At 47.3% G+C, this 25,115-nt stretch overlaps 1 protein-coding gene and 1 long non-coding RNA gene across 2 annotated transcripts in view; both read right to left on the bottom strand.

The window, feature by feature from the left end:
• Window positions 1-12,247, bottom strand: part of LOC106019797 (CCN family member 2) — a 29,368-nt gene extending 17,121 nt beyond the window's left edge. Inside the window, exons 1-2 of the mRNA XM_072027432.1 lie at window positions 11,591-12,247; window positions 2,259-2,468 (exon numbers count right to left, since the gene is read on the bottom strand). The gene's annotated coding sequence lies outside the window, so the exon portion shown is untranslated. The remainder of the gene's footprint in view (window positions 1-2,258; window positions 2,469-11,590) is intronic.
• A 1,120-nt stretch (window positions 12,248-13,367) lies between these two features.
• On the bottom strand, window positions 13,368-24,598 carry LOC139999382 (uncharacterized). Its single transcript, XR_011804814.1, has 4 exons — window positions 23,549-24,598; window positions 22,269-22,379; window positions 17,473-17,542; window positions 13,368-15,297 (listed from the first exon to the last, which is right to left on the bottom strand). It is a non-coding gene; the product is annotated as an uncharacterized lncRNA (long non-coding RNA).
• Between the last annotated feature and the right edge of the window lie 517 nt (window positions 24,599-25,115).

Genomic DNA, 25,115 nt, shown 5'->3' with positions numbered 1-25,115 from the left:
TGAAAGAGAGGGTGCTAAAGAGGTCTCTATTTTTTGGCTACTGCATTAATCACCGGCCCTGCAACCCCCTGACTGTGCAGTGAGCACGGTCACTAAGGGCTCTGGCATCACCTCAGCTCCAGGGATCTCTGCCCTGAAAACCCAGGACTTGTCCCCTCAGATCAGCTCTTCTGAACTGAAGGGGTCTCCCCAAATCTCCCCCAGCCGCCCACCTCACCCAGCCCGACAGGCGGCCACAGGCCCCTGAGGAGGGGTCTGGTGGGGTGAGCGGCCTGTGGGCCTGTGCCTCCTGGCAGGGGTTGGGATTCCAGTAGGATCCTGCCCCTTTTCCCTTTGGAAAAGCTCCAGCCTGTTATAGGGAATCGCTGAACGGTTTAGGTTGGAGGGGACCCTTGGGTTATTTTGGTTTCTCTTGCAGCTGATCCCAACGCAGAAGAGGGGCAGGCTTCAGAGGCATGGGGTCAGTGGGGTCTGCAAGTTCAGGCCCGGCAGGGCTCCCCCCAGCCTGTCCCTGCATGGCAGAAATGAATCCCAGCACCAAGCCTAATTAGCTTTCTAGCCCTTGGGGCTGTAATTGTGAGCCAGCGTTAACACAAGTCTTGCACCTTGAGAGAGGCAGAGACTTCTCCCAGCTGAAGGGAGTGTTAGCCTTGGAATGCAGACACCTTTCAATTAGCTCTAAGCCAACTATTTCACTGCTAATTACAGAACTTGATCTTCCTCCAAAGATTTGCAGAGCCTGCAGTAAGTTATACGCTGACACAGTGATGCAAAATAAGTTGTGAATTGTGGTGTCAGACTTTCACTTGCAGGTTCCTAATTCTTTACTTTCCTCACAGTCACACATCAGTGAGGTCGGTCTGTCACAATTGTGTTGTGTTTTTTTTTTCATTTGTTTTCTCACTAGTAGATTTTTTAGAAATTTCCTATCACAAATGTTTAAAAAAGACACGAGTTGAAAGCTTCATGAAGAGACTTGTTATAAAAAAAATGACATAATTTTACCCAAAAAAAAAGATAAGGAAAGAGGCTGTATTTGCAGCCATCGCTGCCTTCAGACAGCCTGAGCTTACACAAGCTGAGGAAGATGACGTTTTTCAGCAGGCTGCAACCTGCTGAAAGTGGAGCTTTGATGGGAGCAGAGCCAGTGCCATGCAGTGCTCACCCTCTACTTGCTGGCATGTTGCATGGTGCCTGCTGCTTCTCAGCACAACCTGCTGCTTCTCCCCTCCCCTAGCCCCCTGTCCCAAACAATTGTCCCCTAGCTCCTTCCCCAGAAACTCGTGTAATGGTAGAATCCCCCTTGTTGTATTTAGAGGTGACAGTTTTATTAGCTAGCAGTGAAACGCTATTAGTTCTGCCTACAAATGCTGCATTTTTCATATCCTTTTATGTATAGGCACAGAGGCATTACTGTTACAAACCTGCTTAAAGCCCTTTAAGTTCAGAGCCTTTTTATGCAGCATGGCTTTTGCCATAACCTTTAAAATACTCTGTTGATGGCAAAACAACCACCCTGATGGACTACTCAGAGGTTTTACCGTTTTACACCAGAGATGCAGCAACAGCCACTTTCAAAGCAGTTTTACAAAGCCCCAGTCTGTTGTTGTTGTTGCTATTTTTTAAGGAAGTCATTGAAACCTGTAATTTTCATCTCTATAGTTTAAATTGTTTCCCCCCCAGAAGCGTGATGTCATTCTGGCATCAGAGGTGCACAGAGATGGGTCTGAAAGCAGGCTGTAGGTGAATAATGTCCACTTGTTTTTCCAATCTGACCCCTGCAATACAGTCATGAGTCAGGTAAAAGAAAAGCCGTAGCTAGTTCCGTTTCTTTGCCAGGCAAATAGCCCCGAATCATCTTTACTCTAATGCCTCTTTATGCAGTCATTTCACAATGTTCTCCCTGGTGCATTAGACTGGAAATTAATGACCTGCCTGGCAGAGATAGGCCAATCTGTTAGGTCAAGAGGCTTTGTTAAAAAACAGTTATTGGGGATTCTAAAATTATTAAAATTTTGAGCCCAAAGTTTCCTGACCTCAAAAAAAGGGGGATAGGAAAAATGAAAACGATGGAGCCTGGCTGTGTTTCAGGGAGGTAAGGAAAAAAGAGTTTTCCTGCCAGGGCAGCTCTTGGCCGCTTGGCACTCGACACCTTCAAAAACCACAGAAATGTTCTCAACTCTGGCATTAACCGTCAGAGCTCTATTTGTCCCTGATGTTCCACGTGGGGAAATAAATAACCGACTGCACAGACTCACCAATGCCACTGCCTTTCTGCTAAAGCACTGAAACATGCTGTCCCTGTGCAAGCCCCCTTGACTGGTGAAGTTTGTTCCTCCTCTGCTGTGCTCATCTTCCTCCAGAGGAAACAGCAAGGGCCAGGACATGGCTCGAACGCCAGCAAGCCTCGCAACCCGTTCATTCTGCCCCGAACAAGGAGGGCTGGCAGAGCCATGTGGATCCCTTTCCTAGAACAAAGGGAACAAAATTATTTCCAGCTTTTCAAATTCTTCTCAGAATAATATGTCAGCTTAGTCTGTATTGCTATCCTGTGACCAGAGCTTGGAGAAACAAAAGGAATCAGACAAATTCCCATGCTGGCACAAAGGCTATTCGCTTTTCCAGAATGAGCACGGGGAAGAGCTTGCGAGACTATTTTAAGCCCTAGGTATGTTTCAAAGGGACACCACTCAAAGAGGCAAGGGAAGAGCCCAGGCAGTGCTGAGGCAAGAGGGAATCCCAAAGAACCAGCCTCATGACCAGGCTGCAAGACCCTCTTTCATCCTTCACATGAGCTAAAATAAGAGTTGAAAGGAAGAATGTTGTGGCAGGAAAATCACCCGCAACAAAGGGACCTCAGGAACAGAAGCAGGAGGTTAATTTGGTGCTGCGCTGATGTAACCAAAGCCAGAAGTTTACCCCTGGCATTCCTGTGACAACCGCAGTGATTATGTTAGCCCCTGGTTTCACCCGAGAATGATTTCAGCTGGCAGCGGGGCTCAAGTGCCGTGTGCCCTGCAGGATGAACTTCTGAAGTTATGTACCCAGCACTCATTCCCTGGGCATTTTGAGTGTAACTTTAAGGACAGTCATCCTGCAGCTCAAGCAAAGAGTTCTGAGATAGAGAAGAACATTTAAAGCAGCGCTGTTGTGATTGTCAAGGCTTTTACACTCCAAACACAACTGCTCAGCTCCTGGCCGTGTGTGTTCTCAGCAGCAGCAGCTGGTCTTTAACCTGCAACCCGAGGATCCCTGGTAGGAGTGCTGCTAACAGCGGGCAGGCAGCCTCACCCTTACCTGCCAGGGGTCCCACAGCCATGCACCAGGTTTCAGGGACCTGCTGTTAGACCCAAATCCATGAGCCCAAGACCAAACCCATTCTCCCTTTGCCATCTCAAGGCCCGACATGGTGCTTGCTGCACGGCCCCCCACCAGGCTTGGCTGGCTGCTGGTGCAGCTCGTGCCAACATCTGCTCGGCTCTTTCCCACACTCACAATCTTATTTCTGCTCTTCCACAGGCTATGGCAAGATTAGCCTTGAGGGGAGACGTGTCAGTGCCTGCAAGCCTGGTCTCATCTGCTGCCATCGCTCGGTGCAGCCTCTCCTCCAGAGCCAGCACTGGGAGGTCATCGCTTGCCTTGGGTTCGAATGCCAGAAATACCCAACCCAGCAGTGATTTCTGGCTCAAAAGCTGCCACTTCCATAGGAGCCTCCGGGAAGGGGAAGGGATAGGCTTTGCTTAATTGCTTTGTTTTTAAAGTAGCACTCTCTCATCCTATTTTTGTCCCAGGGTTATTTTAATTGGACAGTTGGGAAGCTCTTTGCAGCTCATTCAAAAGGAGCAGACCCTTTAGTGCTACCCCATCACTGCCCCTGCAGAGGCTTGTTCCAAGCCTTCCACGCAGTGACTTACCAGAAAAAAGGGAGAGCCCTTGATCTGTGCCAGTGACTCCTAAGTGACGTGGGGCACAGCAGGGACGGGAAGGAGATGCTATGAAAGGGTTTTCTGTCTCCTTGAGCTGCCTCCTGAAGTTGTCATGCCCTGTGAATACCCTTGAGGCAGGTGAGTGGCAGGGCAGGGAAGCAGCAGGGTGGGACACGGTCACAGCATGCTTGGCACGGGCAGGCTGCCTTGTAGCTGGGAGGCAGGACACAGCAGTGCAGGAAAAGGCACCTTAAAATAATCTTGTCACTGGAGTCTCTCAGATGAGGCCGCTAAATGAGGTCAGGGTTTGGCAACTCCCATCTTCTTGCAAGGCTGATGGTTTTATTTGGTGGTGCTTGAGCTCCTTTATGAACGTGGGTGTTCCTGTTCGCACATTCCTGCAACATCTCCCATCGGTTCCTGGCAGAGGGAAGCTACAAGGGGACAACAGGTCTGGTCCTGATCTCTTCAGCACCACCACCACCTCAGCACGGTCTCTGCACCACTCAAGCCTCTCCTAAACACAAGATCAGAACCAGGTCCTTTCTATGCCCCAAGAGACACATCTGCAGCTGGGGCTCCTGGGCACCCTGTTCCACGTACAGGACATGGGTTCCTAATCTGGGAGCCCCCTGGGTTGTTCTGCCCCAGGAAAGAGCAAATTGGGCAGTGCAAACCTCGGGATTTGGGATGGCACCTGCAGAGCTGAAGTAAGAACAGTCAGCAACCATTAATCCCCGAGTTTCTTCACACTCCCTCCTCAGGATACTGTAAAATTAAACTGCAAGAAGCATATTTGTGTCATGCAGACTGGTAAGTTGTAACAACTCTTCCTCAGCATCGTACGCTTGCCCTTTTCTCAGGGAAGGATGCCGAAGGCATTGGACAACAACAGCCCTATAGCAGCCTCTGTGCCGCAGCCTCTGCTGCTAGAAAAGAGAGCATCCTGCTGGGGGCTGCAGCAGGTCCGGCCACACATCTCCCCCTGCTTTGTGCAGAGGCAGCAACACCTCCCAGGCCAGCAGCTAGCACGGCTGCAGCCCCTGCTGGAGCCAGGCTTCAGTGGGGAAGTCCTACTGATATGCTCCTACTGGGATTTGGGCCTTCCCCGGGCCATGGGATGGAGGGCAAAAGCATTTCTCCTGTTCTCTCATTTTCTACACAGAACGGAGAAGCAGCCAGGAGCTGACCCTGCTCTGCCAGCCCCAGCTATGTAGAGCAGTGCAGAGATTACACGTGTGAGATATGAGCTAAGGGGAGGGAGGGTAGGGGCTCCACAGCAGCTGTATTCTTCTTCCACGTCCTTTACAGGAAGATATTCATAAATATCATGGGTTACGGCTGGGCCCGGGGTTCATGCTGAGTTTAATGGAGTGTGCTAAGCAAGCAGTGTGCGTGTGAATGTGCATGTGTATTTCTTTTCTCTTGGTGGAAGCTGTGCTGGGTTCTCCATACCTGGCTGACAGCCCCTGAGTCAGGGAGCTCTGCAGCTCAGCTCAGGTTAAGCTGGCATTTCAAAATGGTGCTGGTGTATTTATGGAGGGGAAGCAAGGCAAAACTGCTCAGTATAGGTGAACGTGGAGTATATTTATGAGAGCTGTGGGAACCTTGGACCTGGAGAAAGCTACCAAAGACTGATCAGAGGTCAGCCCTGGGAGGAGCTACACCAGTTTCCACCAGTTGAGGATCTCACTTCAATTCCCCTAAGGCTTTTGGCACTCGAGCTGCTAGGGTGCTTTTGGAAATTACCCTAAGCATTTGTCTGCATCTTTAGACCCCTGCCTACCTTCAGTTCAGCACTGGAGCTCCATTTCTTCTAGCAGCTGGGGCTGTATGATCAAGGTTGTGGCCTGACTGGGGGCTCAGAGCCAGCAGAGAAGCTGCTGTCTGCATTCCCAGAGCTCAAAGCCCACCTCTGTTGGAGCATCCTGCTCCTCCCCATACCTGCAGCACCTCGCTGGAACCGCCGTGCCCGTGGCAGGATGACTCCTGGTTACACAGCCCCACGAACTGTCCCGCTGCAGTCCCCATGGCATCCATCAACACACTCCCTCCTTCTTTGTTTACAAACTAGAAAAACCCAAATTCTTGCGTTACTGAGAATTTCCGCTCAGCTGTGGGTCACATTTTGAGATTCCTCTGTTTTTCTTTCCAAGTAACAAATGTTTGTTTTGCTGAAGGAAAGGGAATGATTCTGTTCCACTCAAATGGGTGTAAATCAGAAGCAATTCCCTTGAATCCAAGGGGTCAGAAGCACAGAAAACCCAGAATAGGAATGTATCCTGCCCATGTCTATGAGCATATGAAGGCCAGATTTCTTAATTCCTTTACCCCCCACTGCTTTTGTTCTCTTCCCACCCTTACCCCATCTCCCTGTTAGACAGAATGTCAAGACTGGGATTCAAAGAGCAGTTATCACTAGATGTTTGTTTTCTGTTTTTTTTTTTTTTAATAAATATATGATGATCTCCAGATGCTAAAGAACCAAGCAGGTTTGAGATGATCGCCTCTGCTCCCATTTACACAGCTATAAATCCTGAGTCACTCCACTTACTTCACCAGACTAATGCCAGATGAGAGCAGAGGAACTACAATCAGCATCCAACCCCGAGTTACTAAAAGCAAACTGACCAAGTAAATTTCTTAGAGAAAGACTTTTACAAAGATTAATGACAGGCAGACAAAGAAACGAGGAGCCTTGGGACGCATTTCTCTAAGTCACAGCAATTTTCACTTAAGCAACTGGGACATTTTTTAAAGCCCAGAACAAGAGAGACAGAACTATTTCATGCGCTCAACTGACCTAGTTTATTTTTTTTTCATTTTAAGAAGATACATGCTTACTGGGAACATGAATGAAAAGGTCCCGTTCACAACTTTGCCTTGACACCGCCTGAACTGAAAAGTCATCTGGGTTTAAGTCAACATGACTCAGGCATGAGGCAGAAAGAATGGTTCCCACAGCCCCGGATCAGGAATGGGTGCCCCTGAATACAACTGTTGCTGCTCCCACTGGTGCCAGGAACTCAGGCAGAGTCAAAGGAGCTTCTTCTGGGCTTATGCAGCTACTGCTGAAACCAGAATCAGATGCAGTTTTGAGATCCACTCGATAACAAAGCTCTTGCTCTCCTGGATCTGGTTATGTACAGTTAGTTGCAACTGCATGTAGCTTATTTTCAGCGGGCCAGGTTTGCCACTGGTTGGAATCTGGGAGATGGAAAGCATCTAATGGGAAAAAGTCTTGGAATTAAGGCCTGGTGATTCTGCATGGCTGAGAAGCAGAAATTTCTACACAAAATGTTCACACTTGCACACTCGTCCAGCTCCTCAGGACTTCAAGACAGACCGTAACATCACCTGCACATTTTTTCTGACCAATTTGGGTTTGACATATGGTTAAGGCTCCTGTTTATGCCACTTCTGAAGCAAATCCTGGACAGTTGTGTTGTGTTGATATAAATTTACAGACAAAGTTATTTGATTCTTCAAACGCTTCCCAGATCCTGTTTACAAATTCTTTTATGCTTTAGCTCAGATGCGTCAGCATGAGCCAGGACACCTTTCATTGCTCTGGTGGTGCAAAGCAGCCATAAGCCCAGTTTAGTCAGCCAGTTAAAGTGGATTTACTGGTGCTTTGGACCTGAAGCTGCTCAGACAGACAGAGGATATCGGTGAATACCATCTGCATGGGGCACATTTCAGACGGCCCCTTACAAAAAGCGCATACTTTCCTAAGAGAGATGTTTGTGACACTTTATGCTCTCTTCCTTCCGTAAACACAGTGCACTTTATTGAAAACAGCTGGATTTGCACCGGTGTCCAAGAGATTATGGTCTGTGCTGGTTTTGTTCTGATGGTTACAGGTGTCAAGGATGGTCAGTCAAGGGCTTTTCCTTTGAAGGTGCAAAATGGATATGGCAAGAAAGCTGCGTTCTAGACACACACACAACCTCTTATATCGGAGCGTCTGGGCACGTTAAAATCTTTTTCACATGGCTTAGTGTTTACTGGTGTCAGAGGTGGATAGCCTCAGAGCAGCTGTTTGGCTCATTAGCTCTCAGACATGGAGAATGTTTGTCCTGGGAACAGTATTTATAACCTTCCGAGGCAAACCAGAGCCAAGTTATTTCAAAACACGGGTTGCTCTGGAGTGATATCTCTCCTCCCCAGCACCCCACCAGAAAAGCTTCTAACCAGTCACTGGGACAACCAGGACAGCAGGAGATCTAGCAGAAAAAAACATATTCTAGGTTTTGTAGGCCACTTGTGGTTTGGGTTCATGTAAATAAAGAATAACTTGCTTGAATCGACAGATCTGTGGTGTAACGTGACCACAGCAGGTAAGGAGATAATCAGTTAGTTTCTATTCCTCCTTTATAAGAAGAAAAGTTTATGTTGTGGGAGAACCAGAAAGGGCTGTTTGCTGATGCACTTCTGTGTGAATAGAGTTTACAAGCAGGCACCGTTGAGGCTTTCTAAAATGCCTAAGAACTGCGGGAGCCTATTTGCACTACCGAAGTCATTCAGATCTGATCAATAAAAACTTGCATGAGAAGTCAGAGAAGAAAAGGATTTTCTGCAGAATCGGTCGCTTTCCTACAGTTCCCTTGTCAACTCCAAGGTTCAGGTATTTAGAAAAGCAGCAGCTATTTGACCTTCCACTCCCAAGGTGCCTGGCTCCCACTGCACTAACCCCACGTCTCTGACCGATGGATTTCTGTGACCAGCACTACCCAGCTAAAGGGGGCTGCAAGGCTTTCCAAAAACATGAAACAGCCATATCCAAGCTCTCAATGCACTGCCCAAAAGCAGTAAGTGCCCCCCTTTTCACAGACAAGAGAGAAACAACTATTTTCAGGGTGACATGGTAAGTAGCAGTGAAGACAAGACTTGACCCAAACCCTACATTCTCACCAGCAGCCACTGATTTCGGGTATTCTCAGACTTGTGATGTATCACTCTGTTGATGCTAGACAAGCAGCTTGTGAAGAATCACTCAATCACTGACTTTCACACTGAGCAGGCAGACTCTGAGCATCCTTTCACATCTGCTGAGATCAATCACAAGACCTCAGAAGACAACACCATGCCATGGTGAAACTGGTACAGGAGGTAATTCCCACCACATACTCCTAGCTTGACTGCCAATCACATGAAACAGTCCTGTCTTTTCTCCTTAGCTCCACACGCTCTCATTTTGGTGCTTCTTGGCATGTTTACCACTTATGTGACTTTTTATCTTGATTACAACTTCTCAGCATTAGCAGGAATGGGATCAGATGGGAACAATCTGCTGCTGCTTCATTCAGAGGGGTGTGAGTTGCGGCGAGTCTGAGCCTAGAAGGCATGATAAATGATAAAGTAGACAGATTATAAGCTCCTGTGAGGGAGGCTGGAAAAGCATCAAGAAGGAATAAAAAATGAAGCAGAAGAGAAAAGCCTGTTTTGAGAAAGGTGCTGGTGCCAGCTTGTTGTGTTTCTGAGGCCCAGATGTGCAGCTGTGTATTTTTACAGCAGCACCTGTCCATGTTCCTTCTTTGTGGACGCCCCCTGTAAGAAATTTCCACTAACACACCGATTCACATCTGCTTTCTCTCTCCTCTCTCACACAAAAGGCTTTGCTGTGTCCCTGGGGATGCCCCCAACCCATAAAACATCATTTCAGACAACGGTTAGAAGACCTTGACACCGACCAGGCTGCTAGGTGGTGTTCAGGTGTGACGGGACTGATGTGGGTACTGCACACAGACCCAGGGGGGAACACAAATCACCCAGTAGCAGAGCCAAAAAAACAAACTCACAGTGCAGCAAAAAGAGGGAAAAGCATTTCATGGAAGAGAGTCCAAGCGTGTTCCAGTCTGATCTCTCACGGTACCCAGCCGGCCTCTTTTTCTCCTTGCTTCATTTCTCATTTTCACTGGTGGCAAAACAAGCAGCCTTGTAACCAGCTGGCCTTTCAGCCGGACTTCTCAGCCTTGCTCCTCTTTTGAGCCGCGTGTGAATGGTACGCCAGTGTTGAACATTTACCAATTGTGCGCACGGTGCTTCCCAGCCACAAAGCACCTTCCAAGGTTGAAAAGCTTGGCCACAACCCCCCCGGGGAAGCGGCTTTCTATCACTGACCTCCGAGTGCAACAGGAGGAACCAGAGAGGAAGGAGGCAACTTGCTCAGGGCCACACAGCAAGCATCCGAGCGAGCCAAGAGCGAAGGCAGCTCCGCTCGCTCCTCACTCAGGGCCTGAACCAGGCCCTGCCTTTTCACCAGCCCTGACAAGACAGATATTCCAGTGATTTCAGCGAACAAAGAGGGCCCTCTCTGCCTTGCCGTACGCTGCCATGTGTTTCCCTGCTGTCAATGATTATCCATGGGATTCCCAACAAGGCCCTACAGTCACTGGCAACATCTGCTGCAGGGTTTCTCAAGAGGCCGAGGCCGGGCTGTTTTTAGCCTTTGTTTATTTGGACAAGCTCAGTGCTTGCCAGAAGTGCTCCCCCCGCTGCACGCGTGCACACACACACACACACGCACCCCCCTTCGAGCAGGGGACCCTCCATCCCACACAGGCTGCTTTGTAGGGCCCGGCTCTGCAGGAGGCCGTTCCTCCCTTCTCCCCGCAGCCAGCTGCTAAAAGCAGTGCTGAGATCAGACAAAAGATTTCACTGATCGGTCAGGCTGGGGAACACAGGGATTGTTGTCCAGAGTCAGCCCAGCGGCCTGATAAACCCAGCATCCTGCTTCTGGCACCAACCACCCGTCCTCGATGCGTTAGAGGAATGCAATTTCCCGGTCCACACGCATCTCGCCAGCCATGCAAAGCCTGCCGTGGCAGGATAAAGGTTTCCTTTCCACACAGCCAACAGAACAGGAAAAGACTGAGTTCCTGCTGTCCAGTTTGTCCCGCAGGTCCCAGCTATTGGTTTCAGACAGAGCCAAGGTGATGTGCTTGGAGTTCACTTGCTCCTGAACTTCTGCATGGACCAAAGAGGGCAAAGATGTTGTGGGATTCTGGAGAAGCCCCAGGGTTCGGATCTGCACTGCACAGGAGGTGGGTGTTTGGTGCAGGCACTGCAACACATTCACAAGATCTTCTGTACCACACAGTGTGGGTAATATTATCCCTGAGAGGCAATTATAGGCAGGAGGCCTAAAAGTGTGCAGGACTGGCAGCCCTGGGGACTGTTCAGCAGTCCCAGTACGGGATCAAGACCTCCCTTCACGTACAGCAGTGTGAGACAGGACTCACCCACAGGAATCAAGGAGATCACACAAGTCTAAGTCTGGCTAGAGGAAAACACACAAGAGAAGCAGCCACCCACCTCTCTTCCTCTTTAATGTTTTCACTCAGCTCCAACACTCTCTGATGCACTCAGCCCTTAGCCTCGGGACAGCTCTGATTAGACTTGTGGAGTGCGAAAGCTTCAGCGTGATTCACAGCTTTCACGCAAGCAAATAGGATTCATGGACCTGGCACAGAAGAAGTGGTAGACTCTGGCTTGTTCCATAGGCTACCCCCCTTAAAACAGCCATCACCTGGCCCCAGTAATTTTCCTTTGCGCCCCATTTTCCCATATATGCAAAATAGTCAAGTGTTATCCAATAAAATGCTTTGCAATCTTTAGATAAAAACAAAAGATTAAACACAATAAGTTTTCCTCTTTCTTACCAAAGCCATTCCTGGAAATTAAAGTTCCATCCTCACTTTGTTGCTAGCTGGATCTGCACTCCTGGAGGGGCCACGCCAAGAGTTACCTGTCACACCCTCTCTTTCCATGACATCTGACAACAGAAATCACAAGTCCAGGTCTTTTTAGGCACCCTGACCATTGCTAAGGAGGGTTTCAGGACAGGAGGGCTCACATTATGGAAATAGAAGAGATGGCCAAGAGAGTGGTTGAAGAGGTGGATGGTGTCTATTCTGCAAAACAAGGAACTTTTGTAAGAAACATTCCAGGAGAAATAAGGTGAAAAAGAAACACAAATAACCTTCATCCACTTCTGTGATGGGAATAACAGCATTGGAGAGATCCCCTGGCACTGCCGGGGCTCTGCATGACCCTTTTCAAACGGAGACAAAGCAAGGCTGGCTGGGAGCTGCCTTCCTGGGGAGAGGAGAATGCAACATGAGAGCAGAGGGCAAGGAAGGACAGGGAAACGCTCAGGAAGGTCGAGAAGACCTCTTCTTTGTGTCACACAGTTAGCTGCAGAGGGAAGACTGAGGCAGAACTACCTACCAGGGAGGAGAGGTGGACAAGCACCCCCAGCGTGGCACCAGCAGGGAGCAGGGACCTGCCATCACTCTGCACAAGCAGACTGGCTACGTGTAGATATATTCTAGTATTCTGCAGCTCTAAGCCTTATCACATTGGGTGGGACCTTAGCTGATCTCAGCAGTTAATTGGGACAAAACGAGCAACAGATGGATCCAAAATCTGACCTCTAAGGAACACTCACATGCTTCAGGCCTCGGTGCTGCCAGTCCACCACCACCAGGCTGCCCAGTCACTCTCAGAGACTTCTGCAGTGATGCTGCAAGGTCAGGGAACACACTGGGGCTGTCGAGTTGACAGAGCAGTTAAGAGTGAAATGAAGGTCAGCAGAGATGTCAGGAGAAAGGAAGCCTGATGGGTTGAGCTTGGTCCCAGAAGGGAGCTCCAGTTGCTCCACCATGCATTATGAAATCAACAAAAAGAGATTCAGCCAGATCATAAGAAAAGAATGCCTCTGATCTCCCCTTCCTCACACCCCACACAATGGACAGGAAGGATGAACAAAGCAAGCTCGTGTCCCAGGCACCCAGTAAAGGGAATTGGGGGGTCCAGACCAAGGGAGGAATCCCAGATCTGTTTGTGTTGCTCAGGGTTAAGGGTTCTTGCTCTGACTGCACTGGAAGCACTGCTAGCTCAGATTCAGGGTGGCCGTTCGGAGCTAGTGTTCTGCTGGGGCTATTGTTCTGCGTGACAAACACAAGGCATACAGTAAGTGAAATTACATGTTGGGCTTATTTTTAAAAGCAGTAACATTTGGGGAAAACTAGGACCACTTTGGGCTAAATCTGAACAACAGAAAAAATAAATCAGAACAGGCTTCATGCACATACTTTTCTATGAAGAAAGTTGTTTACAATACATTTTACACTCCAAAATAAATCTGGAATAAACAAAGCCGAACTCTTACTCATCTCTGTACTTCTTCATGTGAAAAAGTCTGCTCAGGAGAGAACCAGCCCACCCCATAAGCCCTGTTTAACTCCTTGTGAATGGCATTGTGGAGGACAGCCTGCTCTCCTCATCCTGTGTGCTATCAGCTGCACAAGTGTTCCCAAATCTCCTTCCTTTGCTTCACTAGGTAAAATTCACCTTTCCTCCAAACACAGCAGAGTAGCTGCCTGTACACCAGCTGCAGATCTGTTGTGGTAGGCACCAAGCACGAGCAGCTGAAGAAGAAAGCAGAAGATGAAATCACATTTGCAGGAAGCACTGAGCACACTTAAAAACTAGGTCTGCTCTTCCCTGTGTCTGAATGTGTCCCCCAGAGATGTTAGGAGGTTCAGGAGAACCTGAACCACCAAAACATTGTCGCCTGTTGCACCATGGTCAGATTTGTCCCATACTCTGCCTAGAATGATGGCCAATTTCTCCTTTTTGCCATGTTGCACAAAGCACACATTGCCACGTTGCACAAAGATATGCCTTAAAGAATAAGAAGTGAAGCACTGATCCTTGAACATGCAGGACTTAGTTTAAAAATTCACATTCCTTCTGAAATGTAGAGAACCTGGCACTTTGCAGTCTCCTTACAACCCTTTTTTCCTGCAAACTTAGAGCCAGTCTGTGAGCTTGTTGACCATGGCAGAGCTTTCATGCCCAACAAATAGCAGAGCTTTCTACCCAGTGACCAAACACTGAAGACACAGACTGTCTCCTTGGACACAAACTCCCAACCACACACATATGTCTTGCTCGCTGCTGCAGCCAAAACTCACTTTGAGGTCCTCATGACTCAAGGGCAGGGCAAAAGAGAGCTTCAGCTTCGCCTCTAGTTGCACAAGCTGCTGTTTTTGCTTAAGCAGCTTCCATATTTCCACCCCTCATGGTCTCTAAGACTTGTTTCTGCAGCTCAAATACGGATTAGAGAACTGAGATGAAATAAAGAGAAATAAAAAAAAAAATTAAAGGGGATTTTGTGCTTTTTTTCTTTTTAAGTTGAGGTCAATTCCCTCGCTGGGCCACCCCGCAGCCATGCAGAGGTTACAAGAGGATGAGAGAAGGGAGCAGTGCAGGGACAGGAATGAGCAGCCACAGCAAGGAGAAAGTGGCTGCGTCCAGAAGCGCACCGCTGCTGAAAAGGAATCCTTGTGAAACAAAATCCTGAGCCTGTCCCAGTTTGGAGCTATTTGTTTTGCAGAGGAGGCTTCAGAGCCTGTCCACTCGTGACCGAGAGCCTTCCACGAGGCGAAATTCCCACCTGGCTGCCCATTAGCTCGAAGGCATCGCCACGTTCCTGGGTCCTCCCCGGGCTGCTTGGAACAAAACCAGCCAGCAGGTCGCACACGAAGAAACAACCTCGTTGACAGAAGGAGAAAAACATAAACCTGTTAACGCAACTAGCGCTATTAATAATCTTTAAACACCCAGGCTGAAAGTCGGGTAAGGCCCACAGGAAGCCGGCAGGCAAGTTCCAGGTCCTTGTGGTTCGCGAGAATTTCCTGCCTTGTCAGTGCACATTTCCTCTGCCGTGGGGAGGGACGGCGTCCAAGGCGAACGGCATTCCTTTTACTCACCCACCACGGCATCGTCCGAAGGCAGGGGCGGCCGAGTAGCTCTAAGGCTGACAGCTGGTGGCTTAGAAACCGAACCGCTGGGAGCCCCGAGCCAAATCAGATAACGGGGCCTCGGGGACACCGGTGGCAGCTCCTGCAAGGATGCGCAGCTATTACTCAAATTAATCCTGACTGCTGCTTGCCTAAGGAAGCCAGCAGGGCGAGGAGCCTTTCCGCACCCCCTGGAGACCCAGCTGCAGGCGCTGAGCAAGCCGATGGTTCCCCACCTGCCTCTGTAGGAACAGCCCACGGGGACTGTAGGTCAAGGCTGGGGAGCCGGGGGGCTGTGAAATTGGTCCAGGCGAGTGGCAGGATCCTGCTGGGAGGCAGTCCCGTGATCCCTCTGTTTGCAGAGGAAACATTCCCCAGCGCGTTCCTCTTCATCAGCAGACAAACTTCTGGAAATCGGGCCGTTTTCAATTAGATGCCCACACATGGGTTTAGGAATCCGGGCAATCGGGTGTGTAAATGTCTGGGGCAGGATTTTTCAAAAAGGGTTTGAGGTGCATGCTTGTGCAAATCCGTTCTGTAGCAGTAAAGACCTGAAGGTGCTGTGGAAATGTTCTTTAATTAGTGCATGCAATTTGTGAGCTTGAATGATTTCCTTAGCCCCATTTTATAGATGGGAAAGCCAAGGTACAAATGAGGCAGCATGTTTCCCAAGGCTACATAGCGTGCTAGTGCCCGAGCCAGAAACAGACCCTACCGCTTCTGACTCCCAGCTTCTTGCTCTAATTACCAGAAAATTCCTCTCCTCTATGGCACAGCCAAATGGTTCCAATAATAAATCCAAGCTGTTGCAAAGATCAAGTCCATTTTTTCACTGCTTAACCCAAAAAAACATTTAATTTTCAAAACACAGGTTTGGCTTTTCACCAGAGAAAGGATTTGTTTTCCATTATTCATCTGTTTTTTGTTGTGTGCTTTTTTTTTTTTCTTTTTTTTTTCTTTTTTTTTTTTCCTCTTTTTAGAAGCCAAACATTCAATCACTCTGTTCCATATAGAGTTCCTAGGCTAGGAGCACTACAACTATCGTTACCCTATAAATCTTCATTATTCTTACTATAAATACTCTTATGTATTTTTCATTTTGTTATTTCTATGACTAAATATGGCACCTTTAGAAAACCTCAGAATGCTTTCCGAAATTAAGAACTTTGAATCAAACCCTGCAGTCCTTATTTCTGAGAAGCAATGCTTTTTTATTAAAAAAGAAAAAAAAAAAAAAAAAGTAACATTCCTTGATATATATCCAAAGCAATAACCCTAACCTATGCATTTTCAACACTACTTTAATTATGCCAGCCTGTGTTGGTAAAGATAACACCGCCTTACTTAGACACAGTCCTACTGCTATAATGGTGCCTTATGTTACCTATTACTGTATGGGAATAAGCCAAATGAGGATAAAATACATATATTTTTAAACTGTGCCCACTATAGGTTTGTCAAAACAAAAGAGTGGTGAAGAAGCTTTAATGTTAACAGGGACTTCTTCAAGCCTGTAAGTAATCACTGCCAGGCTAAGAAAAAAAAAAAAAAAGGTATATGAACAAAAGACTTATATTTGTCCTTTCTAAAAAAAAAAAGCAGGATATTATTTCTAGCTTTGCTTTTTGAGTTGTTTTCTAACCTGAAAATTCAGATTCTGTGGAGGCTGGAAGATTCTCAGATGACTGGAAACTGAAATAAAATAGTTTTATCGCAGAGCTTATGAGTGTAAAGACTAATCTGTTGAAAGGAGAAGCAAATGTTAATTAGATCCTTAAACTCTGTTTCTCATTCCCCATTTGGCACAAATGAGTAATTAACATTGTGGAGAAAGGATGCTTTTGTTAAAGAACTAAATCCCACAGACTCTTCCCACCTTGTCCAAGAAGCAGCAACTCGCTGTAAACAGGAGAACAATGGGGTGGTTGAAATGACTGAACCCATCCGCCTTTCATCTCTGCCTCCCCCGTGAAACCATGTGTTGATAAATCAAAGATCTACTCACTGCTCAAACTTCTCCAGATTTCAATAATACCTGTGATACTCAGAGCACTGGGAATGATTGGCCAAGATGTGCAGCTCTTTAGGAAGGATTCTGACTCCAGCACACCACCCAGCAACGTGACCTGCACATCCTCATCACCCTACAAGCTGGGGTTGTCCACGGTTAACTTTCCAGGCACTGGAGGCAAGAGGAAGGGCTTCATTATGGGTCATGGCAACTTTAAAACCAGACACCTTTTGGCTTTATTTCCTTAGGTCTAGAGGCTTGTGCTGAGCTCGCAGGGGTGAGCTCTGAAAGCAGCAGCACTCAATGAAGGACCAAAAAGCTTGAGGGCTTGCAAGTGGTTCAAAGGCAAGTGATGAGATCAAAGTTGTTCACCGTGTGCCAGATGCAGCAATGGTGACACCGTTAGCCCCTCTACCACACAGAAGAAGGACGTGAATCATTTTTCCCTGGATGCTTTTATATGGGCACCAGCTCTCTTTCATCAAAGCCAAGAGTACCCGGAAAACTGCTACAGAGGGTTTTAAAACTATCTGAATTTATCTTCAATACCAAGAACACTAAAGTAGGAGAAAATGCCTGGGTTGAAATTAAAAAATAAAAATATGAAAACAAACACAAGAGCTGAACCCTGGCTGCAGAACTCAAGCTTATGAAAACCCTCCCATATTAAGCTTGTAAGTGGAAAGAGAGAGGACCTCTACCTTCCTTTAAGGTCAATACTCACCAAAACAAGAGCAAGCTCAAGAGAATCTTCTCATTCCATTTCTGTCCCAGTACTAGGACCTGATGAAAACCTTTTGAAGAGAAATAAGCAAACTATGAAGTTTACTTCTGAGAGCGTGCCACTCCAAGTGAAAGAGTTCAGATAACAAGGTTTTATTTTTTTTAAACTTAGAAGACTCTTCAAGAATTCCAAACTAATTTCCTGATCCTGTTGTGTTTTTTGTTTTGTTTTGTTTTTTAATCAGAGAAGCAATCTAAATGTTTGACTGATTTTTCTGAAGCTTTCAGCACTCAACCATCACTAACAAAGAAGCTCTAGGTAAATGGCACCATTGGCAACCAGGAGGAGATCTAAGTGGCTACAGGCTTTCTGCTCCCTGAGAGAATCAGTTCAAGCAGCCTCTTTGGGTAGAGGGAGAGAATGTTCTGCTCCAAAAATGGATCCTGCTCTATCAAATCCAGGGAATTTCAGCATCTATAGCGTTCACTATACCTACATAGTCTCGGAGCAGCCTTGCAGATTTAATGTACCCTGCAGGATGCAAAAACACAGGTATCCCATCCTGGAAGAGATATGAATACCATCTCATCTCCGTTTCCCTTTCTCATTCATTAGAACTAGTTTATTTTTGAAGTTTCAGGTGTAAATGTGGTGTAAATCCTTACAAAATTCCCTTGAGACTGTCTCTTCAGTAATTGTACCCGTGATTGTCTCATTCACGGAAATGGTCAGCTTTTGTTTATTCTAGTTTATTCTGGATAGACAATTGCATTGCTACACTGCAAACCTAAAATACTACTGGAGTGGATGGGAGATTTGCACATGGCATCAACGTTTCTGTGCACCAGAACCATGCCAGCACACCTTTCCCACCCATTCAAGCTTGCTGCTTCCCAATGTCACTGAGCGTGCCTGTGTTCCAAGCACGCAGGAGGAGCAATTGTTCCCAGCCCCCAAGGAAAGCTCCAACCCCCCCATGTATTATCAAGCATATGTATGCCATACTCAGGGGGTTATAAAAACCACACACAAATTCCCATATGAAGCTTACTGCCTAATAAGAAGAAACCTTCTACAAAAAACCTCACTGAAATGTGCTTTGTTGGAAGTTAAGCAGCCTTCCTATCCTACCTACAGCAGAGTTAGAGGAGAACTGAGTCAGCCCTCTTACCTTTCACCCACTGGAAGACTGTCCTTAGCAAACCCTACCCTTCATCTTTGACTCCTGGATTAAATAAATCCAGCTCCTTCAGCTTCCTCCCTCGGTCTAGAGTTTTAGACCTCTGGTTGTTCTTCATGTTCTCCTTTGGTCTCCTGTGTGTACTTCCCTTCTTAAAACACCATGCTCCAAGCTGGGAGCACTGCAGCCCACTGGAGTGGCATGATTAATTCCTGCCCCTGTGCCTCACGTGACTTTCCTGCTAAGACATGCCAGAATGAAACGAGTTGTTTCCACAAAGCACCAACTGTTGAATCATATTCAGCTTGTGGTCCACTGAAACCTCCACATCCTTCTCTCCTGTGCCACTACTGAGCTTCTCCCCACCTTTATTTACAAACCCACACTGGTTTTCCTTGCTGTTGGAACAGTTGTCGGGAAAACCTCATCTACCTTTTCCAGAGTTTTAGGAAGAAATGTACCAGCAGTAAATGCCAATTCACCTACACAAGCTCCTGGAGAGACAGAAAAGACAAGTGAGCTCTGACAGTTCCCTGAGAAGCCTCTTTGTTGGTTCTCCAGCAGCATCCAAGCAAGGATAAGATTTGTAACTGCTCCAGAAATTATCCTCATGAGTCCTTCACATGCCACAACGACACACATGTTGTTTTTCTAATCAACGGCCTTTTGTGGGATTAGGCAGAAGGACCCAGCAAACTCCAGTTGCTGCTGTTTTCAGTATTGTTTTCAGACTGCAGGTAGCAGAGAGCACCAAATCGAGCCAGATATGACATAGACAGGACCCGATGATCCTTGTGGGTCCCCTCCAGCTCTGGACATTTCATGATTCCGCGATTCTGGTCTTCCACTCAATGCCAGCTTTGCCTCTGAACACCTCCCACCCTGCTTGGAGCATGGTAAGACTGAAACCCATGACAGTGTTGTTATCTGTACTTTACGGTAGGGATTGAGAGAAACAACATTCAAATCCTGATTTAGCCCCATTAACACCAGGCACCTGCTTGAAGCGCTTCAATTAGAAACTACAACAGGGAGTGGATCTTCTCCCACGTGTGCTGCACTGCACTACACACACAGAGCTGTGCACAGGAGACTGGTAAACTGGCACTGCCACCTTCCACCCATGCCATATCCAAGACAGACACCCTCAGGTACCCATCACCTCTCCCATTAGGGGGTGATACCCACTGGCCATGCTGCTCAGCCTCCCTTTTCCTCCCCTTCCTCCCCTGCCTGCTGATGCACTGTCCTCCCCCTGTGCTGGGCCCATTCAGACGCCACATTTGAAGGCCCAGCAGGGTTTTCTGTTGTCTTGAAAGCAGACAGCAACAATTTTAAACAGGCTGGGTCTTGTGTTTTCAGCAACATCATTAGAGCTCGTATCAAGTCTTTGGCTTAACCGCTTTTAGAACTACACAGCATCGCCAACAGGGTGCAAAAGGCCCTGAAGCCTGTTTGTTTATTTTACCTTAAAACATCAGTGGCAAAGATCCCACAACTGACTGCATATGGAACACAAACATCCTGGGAGATGCCCCCAGAGTTGTTCTCAATCAAACATCCAAAACCAGGATTAAGTCTGCCCCATGAGATGCTTATGGAGGATGTAAACAAATGAGCCCTGACAGCTAGTAAATTAATACTGTGAACATCCGGAACGCTCCTTTGACTTACTGACATTTTCAGAAATTCCCTGCAGGAGAATTCCCTGTAGTACCAATGTTAAAAATAAGAACCAGCCTTATTTTCTGACCCTATTCCTAGTTAATGACACCCACAGTCCTAGATGGCCCCTGCTGAATTGTGGCTTGGTGAGGCTCAGTGGTCTATTACTTGATCCCTGTGTGGACAGATGAGGCCTCCAAAGAAACTCCCTCGGAGGAATGAGTAAGGACATCCCTCAGCAAAGATATGAAGTGGATACAAACTACAAAGGGACAGGGATCAAACGATGGTGTGGGAAAAGGAATGCAAAACTAGCAAGGGGAGCACATGTGCTCATAGAAGGGAAGACTGACAGACCTGGGAATAAATTCCTCTAGCCCTGCTTGCTCGTTGATGTGCGCAAGTATTCTCCAGACTGAAATCCATATGTTGTTGCTCACAGCCACTCAGCTCAGAAGCCACCCATAACTTCACAGCTTGACAGATATTCCTCTAGAGGAACAAGAATGGAGTGTCCCTGTCCTGCTCAGTCATGCCTTTGTTGGGCAATCTTACAAAACCCATAGCGGTACCAGCAAACTGTGAACATGGCACTATCACTTAAGCTTCTTCACTTTTCCTTAAATACAAGGAATACTCAGCAATACTGTACCGTAAGTACTCAAACAGCCTTCCCACTTCCACTCGGATGCACTCTGCCACACCAAACACTGTGAACAGACGGGCAAACCTGTCTCTGGAAGAACATCAGGTCTCCGCCACTGCACAGTGCTGATGTACAACAAACAGGGTCTGGCTAAGAAAAGCTGCGGACAAACACGGATCAGTAATGAGCTTTGACTACCACTTCCTTTAAGAATACCACTGGCAGCTAGAACTCAGTCATAAATTATTTTTACTTGCTGTGAGATCAAGATCGGAACAACAACTTTCATCAATAAATAAATAAGAATGACAAGTCTACAATAATTTGTAAGTATTTTATTGACAAGAAAATCCCAGACCTATACACCACTTTAAGCTGTTATCTTCATCATATAAAAAACCCTGGGCTTGATCAAAATTTAAGACATGCCATCTCATGCAATAATGGAAAACAGATTTCACTGCATATTTTCTCCTGGATTACTTAAATTACATTCAGAATCTCAGAAGCCATTCCAAGCTCAAGCTTTTGCTTTATATATCTTTATTTTTTATCGGCTTTATTATTTCAACTATCCCTGGCCAAATTCATCCCTGATCTCAGTCCATTGGCTACAGTTGTTGAGGACTGAGGATGGACTTGGCACCTGTGAGACCGACAGGGAAGGCTCTAACACAGTAATGTACAGTACCAAAAGCAGAAAAACTATTTGAGTCAGTTTCAGGCTCAAGCTAAAAATAGCAGATTCAAATTAAAATCTCCCAGGCCAGATTCTCAGGCTCAAACCCATTAATTTTAAAAGCTGAGACCACTCAGTGCCTCCCAGGAGGCCCTTAACTCCAGTCAAAGTTCTTGAGAGGTAACAGAGCTCTGAAGCTCATCGGATCCAGCCCTCAGCAAGCTGAGCTCCTAGAGCATCCAGCTAAGACGCAGACTGCCAGCATCGCCCAGTCTTTTGGGGGGCTCGAGGATCATACCTCCAGTGGATCATAGTAAATGTCAGTCAGAATATGCTCAGCGATTTTCAGGACCAAGTCCTTGGAGCATGAAATCATTACTGTCCCAGCAGAGGTGACAAGGCATACAGATGTTTCAGCTACTGGCAGCTGACATCCACACACAGCACAGAGGAATCCCCGTGTCTTTCTATTATAAGCAGCTGCCTCTTTGCCAGTTCTCAAGTTTTTAAGGGGAAATAAACAGTTTTTCAGGTAATATTCTTCTGGCAGTGTTTTTGCTCTTTCACGAGGTTAGGCGCATAAACAGCAATCACTTCAGACATGGGACAGAATATAAAATTCTTACCTTCTCCCAGTCCAACACGATCACATGGTCCTGGCTTCCTCTTGCACTTTCATTGCCCAATATCCATCTCTATGGATTATCCCAGGAAAAAGCAAGTTCTGTATTACTCAGCTGGAAAGAAAAATGGAAAGGAGTTATTAAAGACACTGGACTCACTTCATCAAGTGACAAAGACCAAACTACTGGCTTTGGGTAGCTGTAAGGTAATAACAGAGAACAAGCAACAGCTTTTTGGGCTCTGCGAAGCAGAGCTCAGTGCTAACCAGCGGATGAATTGCCATGTTGAAAAAAAAATCCTGAAAGCTGACACCTGAAAGGCAGTCACAGCAGGGACTCCAAAGAGGATGAGTGTGTGAAGGGATCGCAAGTGACACCTAGGCACAAAGAGTGCTAGTTGGCAACTGAATGTCTTTATTCAACTTAGTTTTAGCCGTGGTGGGTCTTGTTAGCTGTCTTGATTTTCTGCCAGATTTTGCAATGTTGTAGGAAAGAGTTTGGTAACATGACCTGACGATGCCCTAGAGGTTCAAAAATCAGAAAACAAATAAATCAAGCTGTAAACATGTTTTTAATCTGATTTGTACACACTCATGGTTTCTAAACAGCTAATATTCTGGAGTATTAAGTCCTGGCCATATTACAGAATGATGACAGAGATACAGATCCTACCCAGTATGAAGATACAGGATTTTCAGTCTCCTGCAAAAATGTAGTAAGAGTCAACGTTTATTACACCTTTCATCTGCAGGAAAAACCATCATGATCAACGTTTCTTTCGATTTCAACTTTTCTTGGTCGATTTCACACATTATTCTGGAATGAGAATGTTCTGGAGCAAGGTTGACGTGAACATTCACACTTAGCTTCACAAGAAGTTTCAGAGGATTAGCTCCTCCGCTCTGTGCCGCTCACATCAGGCTTAAGGATGCCAAATTTCACCACCTTAAAACCCTCAGCCAACAACCCGTGGTCCTGTGCTGCCCTCTCACGGGCTGCAAGCAACAGAGCAACACCACCTCTGCACGCCGAGACCCAGAAACTACAAAAGCATTGTACGGAGGGTTTGGATTGTCCCTGTCATCATCAGCTCGATTTATGGCATGCTGCAGTGACTGCACAGCCACAGCCAGGGCTTCAGCAGCTATGCCCAATGCCTGCCTTTCCATAAGAGGGTACAAGGCTCACAAGAAGCTCCTGCAACTACAACTGCTGTGTTTGGCAGCATGAAAATACCAACCAGCTCACTGGCATGCAGCCCTCGATCCTCTGGGTGCGCTTACCTCTGCTCCATCATAACCAGTGGTCTTATTTGCTCCAGGAACTGCCACCTTTGATGCCGAAAGCCTGGCAAAGTAAATTGGAAAAGAGAGAGGATCACACCATGCCCAATCCAACCCCACATGCTGGAGTGATGACTTCAAAGCCCAAATCTCACAACTGTTGAGTGAAGAGGCAGCATTTGACCTCACAGACACTGCACACAGGGGCAGCCCCCATTTGGCCAAGACAGCTGCTCCATGTGGGATCCTGAGGTGATTCTGCCCTGCCAGTCCTACAGCAGGACGCAGAGCAGAGGCTATGGCTGCTCAGACATCTCCTCACCCCAATAAACCACACCGAGCCTTTGGCCTCCTGGTGGCATTGCCAACAAATGTCCTTGTTTGTGCCTTTGTAAACCATGGGCCAGCACCAACAGAAGCGGTCTGAGTCGCCCACCCACAACAGAGAGCTGAAAACCTTCCACACCATTTATTATTCCATACACCTCCCATGGCTCTTTCAAGAAAACCTTGAAAAATTGACCGAAGTGCTTTTAAAACAACACAGTGGCAGGAATGTTATCCCTTTACGACCAAGTTATTTGAGATATGCAATGAGTTTCCATGATATTTTTGCACAGCACAATCTAATGTACAATTATACAAAGTAATTAATTCTGTTCTCTGGTTAAAAGCCTCACAATTTTTTAAGGCAATCCCATGCTGTGTGGGGGCCTGGGCTGACAGTTTAGAGAGCTGAAAAGAATTCAACCCCCGTCTCAGAAAAAGACTGATTTTTTAATTAGGAAATATCGAGGTTTGCTGTATTTGTCTTCACACATGAAACTCTGGAGTTTGTAATACCCATTTTCTTGCCATGGTCTACTACTGAAGGGGCTGGAAACTCACGTTCCCTTTGCAGGAAGAGCCTCCGTGCCCCCTTTGTCCTGTGCTCCTGCCCTCATCCCACTCCCAGCACGGCCTCACCTCATCTCCTGGTCCCCTCAGCCCTCTCCTCCTCCTCCTCAGCTCCAGCCCCGGGCCCCATCTCGCCCCCTTCCACCCAGGCCTGCCCCTCACCTCAGGTGTCGTCACAGGGCTGGGCCCCCACCCTGCTCCTGGCATCCCAAACCCTCCTTCTGGCACCCCAAACTCTCCTCACGATGCCCCAAAACCTCCTCCTTGAGCCTCAAACCCTCAATTCAGCACCACAAAACCTCTCACTACCCCAAAATCTCTCCCTAGAGCCCCAAAACCACTTCCTGGCATCCCCAACCCTACTCCTGGAGTCCCAAAACCTCTTCCTAACACCCCAAAAACCACATCCCAGCATCCCAAACCCTCCCCCTGATGCCCTAAAACCTCCTCCCCGTGCCCCAAAACCACCTCCCGGCACTCCAAACCACCCCCTAAAGCCCCAAACCCTCCTCCTGGAGCCTCAAACTCACCCCAGTGCCCCAAAACCACTTCCCGGCACCCCCAAAACCTCCTTCCAGCGCCCCAACCCTGCCCCTGGAGCCCCAAAACCACCTCCCAGTGTCTTCAACCCACCTCCTGGAGCCTCAAACCCTCCTCCTGGCGTCCCAAA

The sequence above is a fragment of the Anas platyrhynchos genome, chromosome 24, assembly GCF_047663525.1.
Source record: "Anas platyrhynchos isolate ZD024472 breed Pekin duck chromosome 24, IASCAAS_PekinDuck_T2T, whole genome shotgun sequence".
NCBI lineage: Eukaryota > Metazoa > Chordata > Aves > Anseriformes > Anatidae > Anas > Anas platyrhynchos.
Note: the sequence above shows the minus strand (reverse complement) of the source record. Positions and strands in the feature narration are given on the sequence as shown.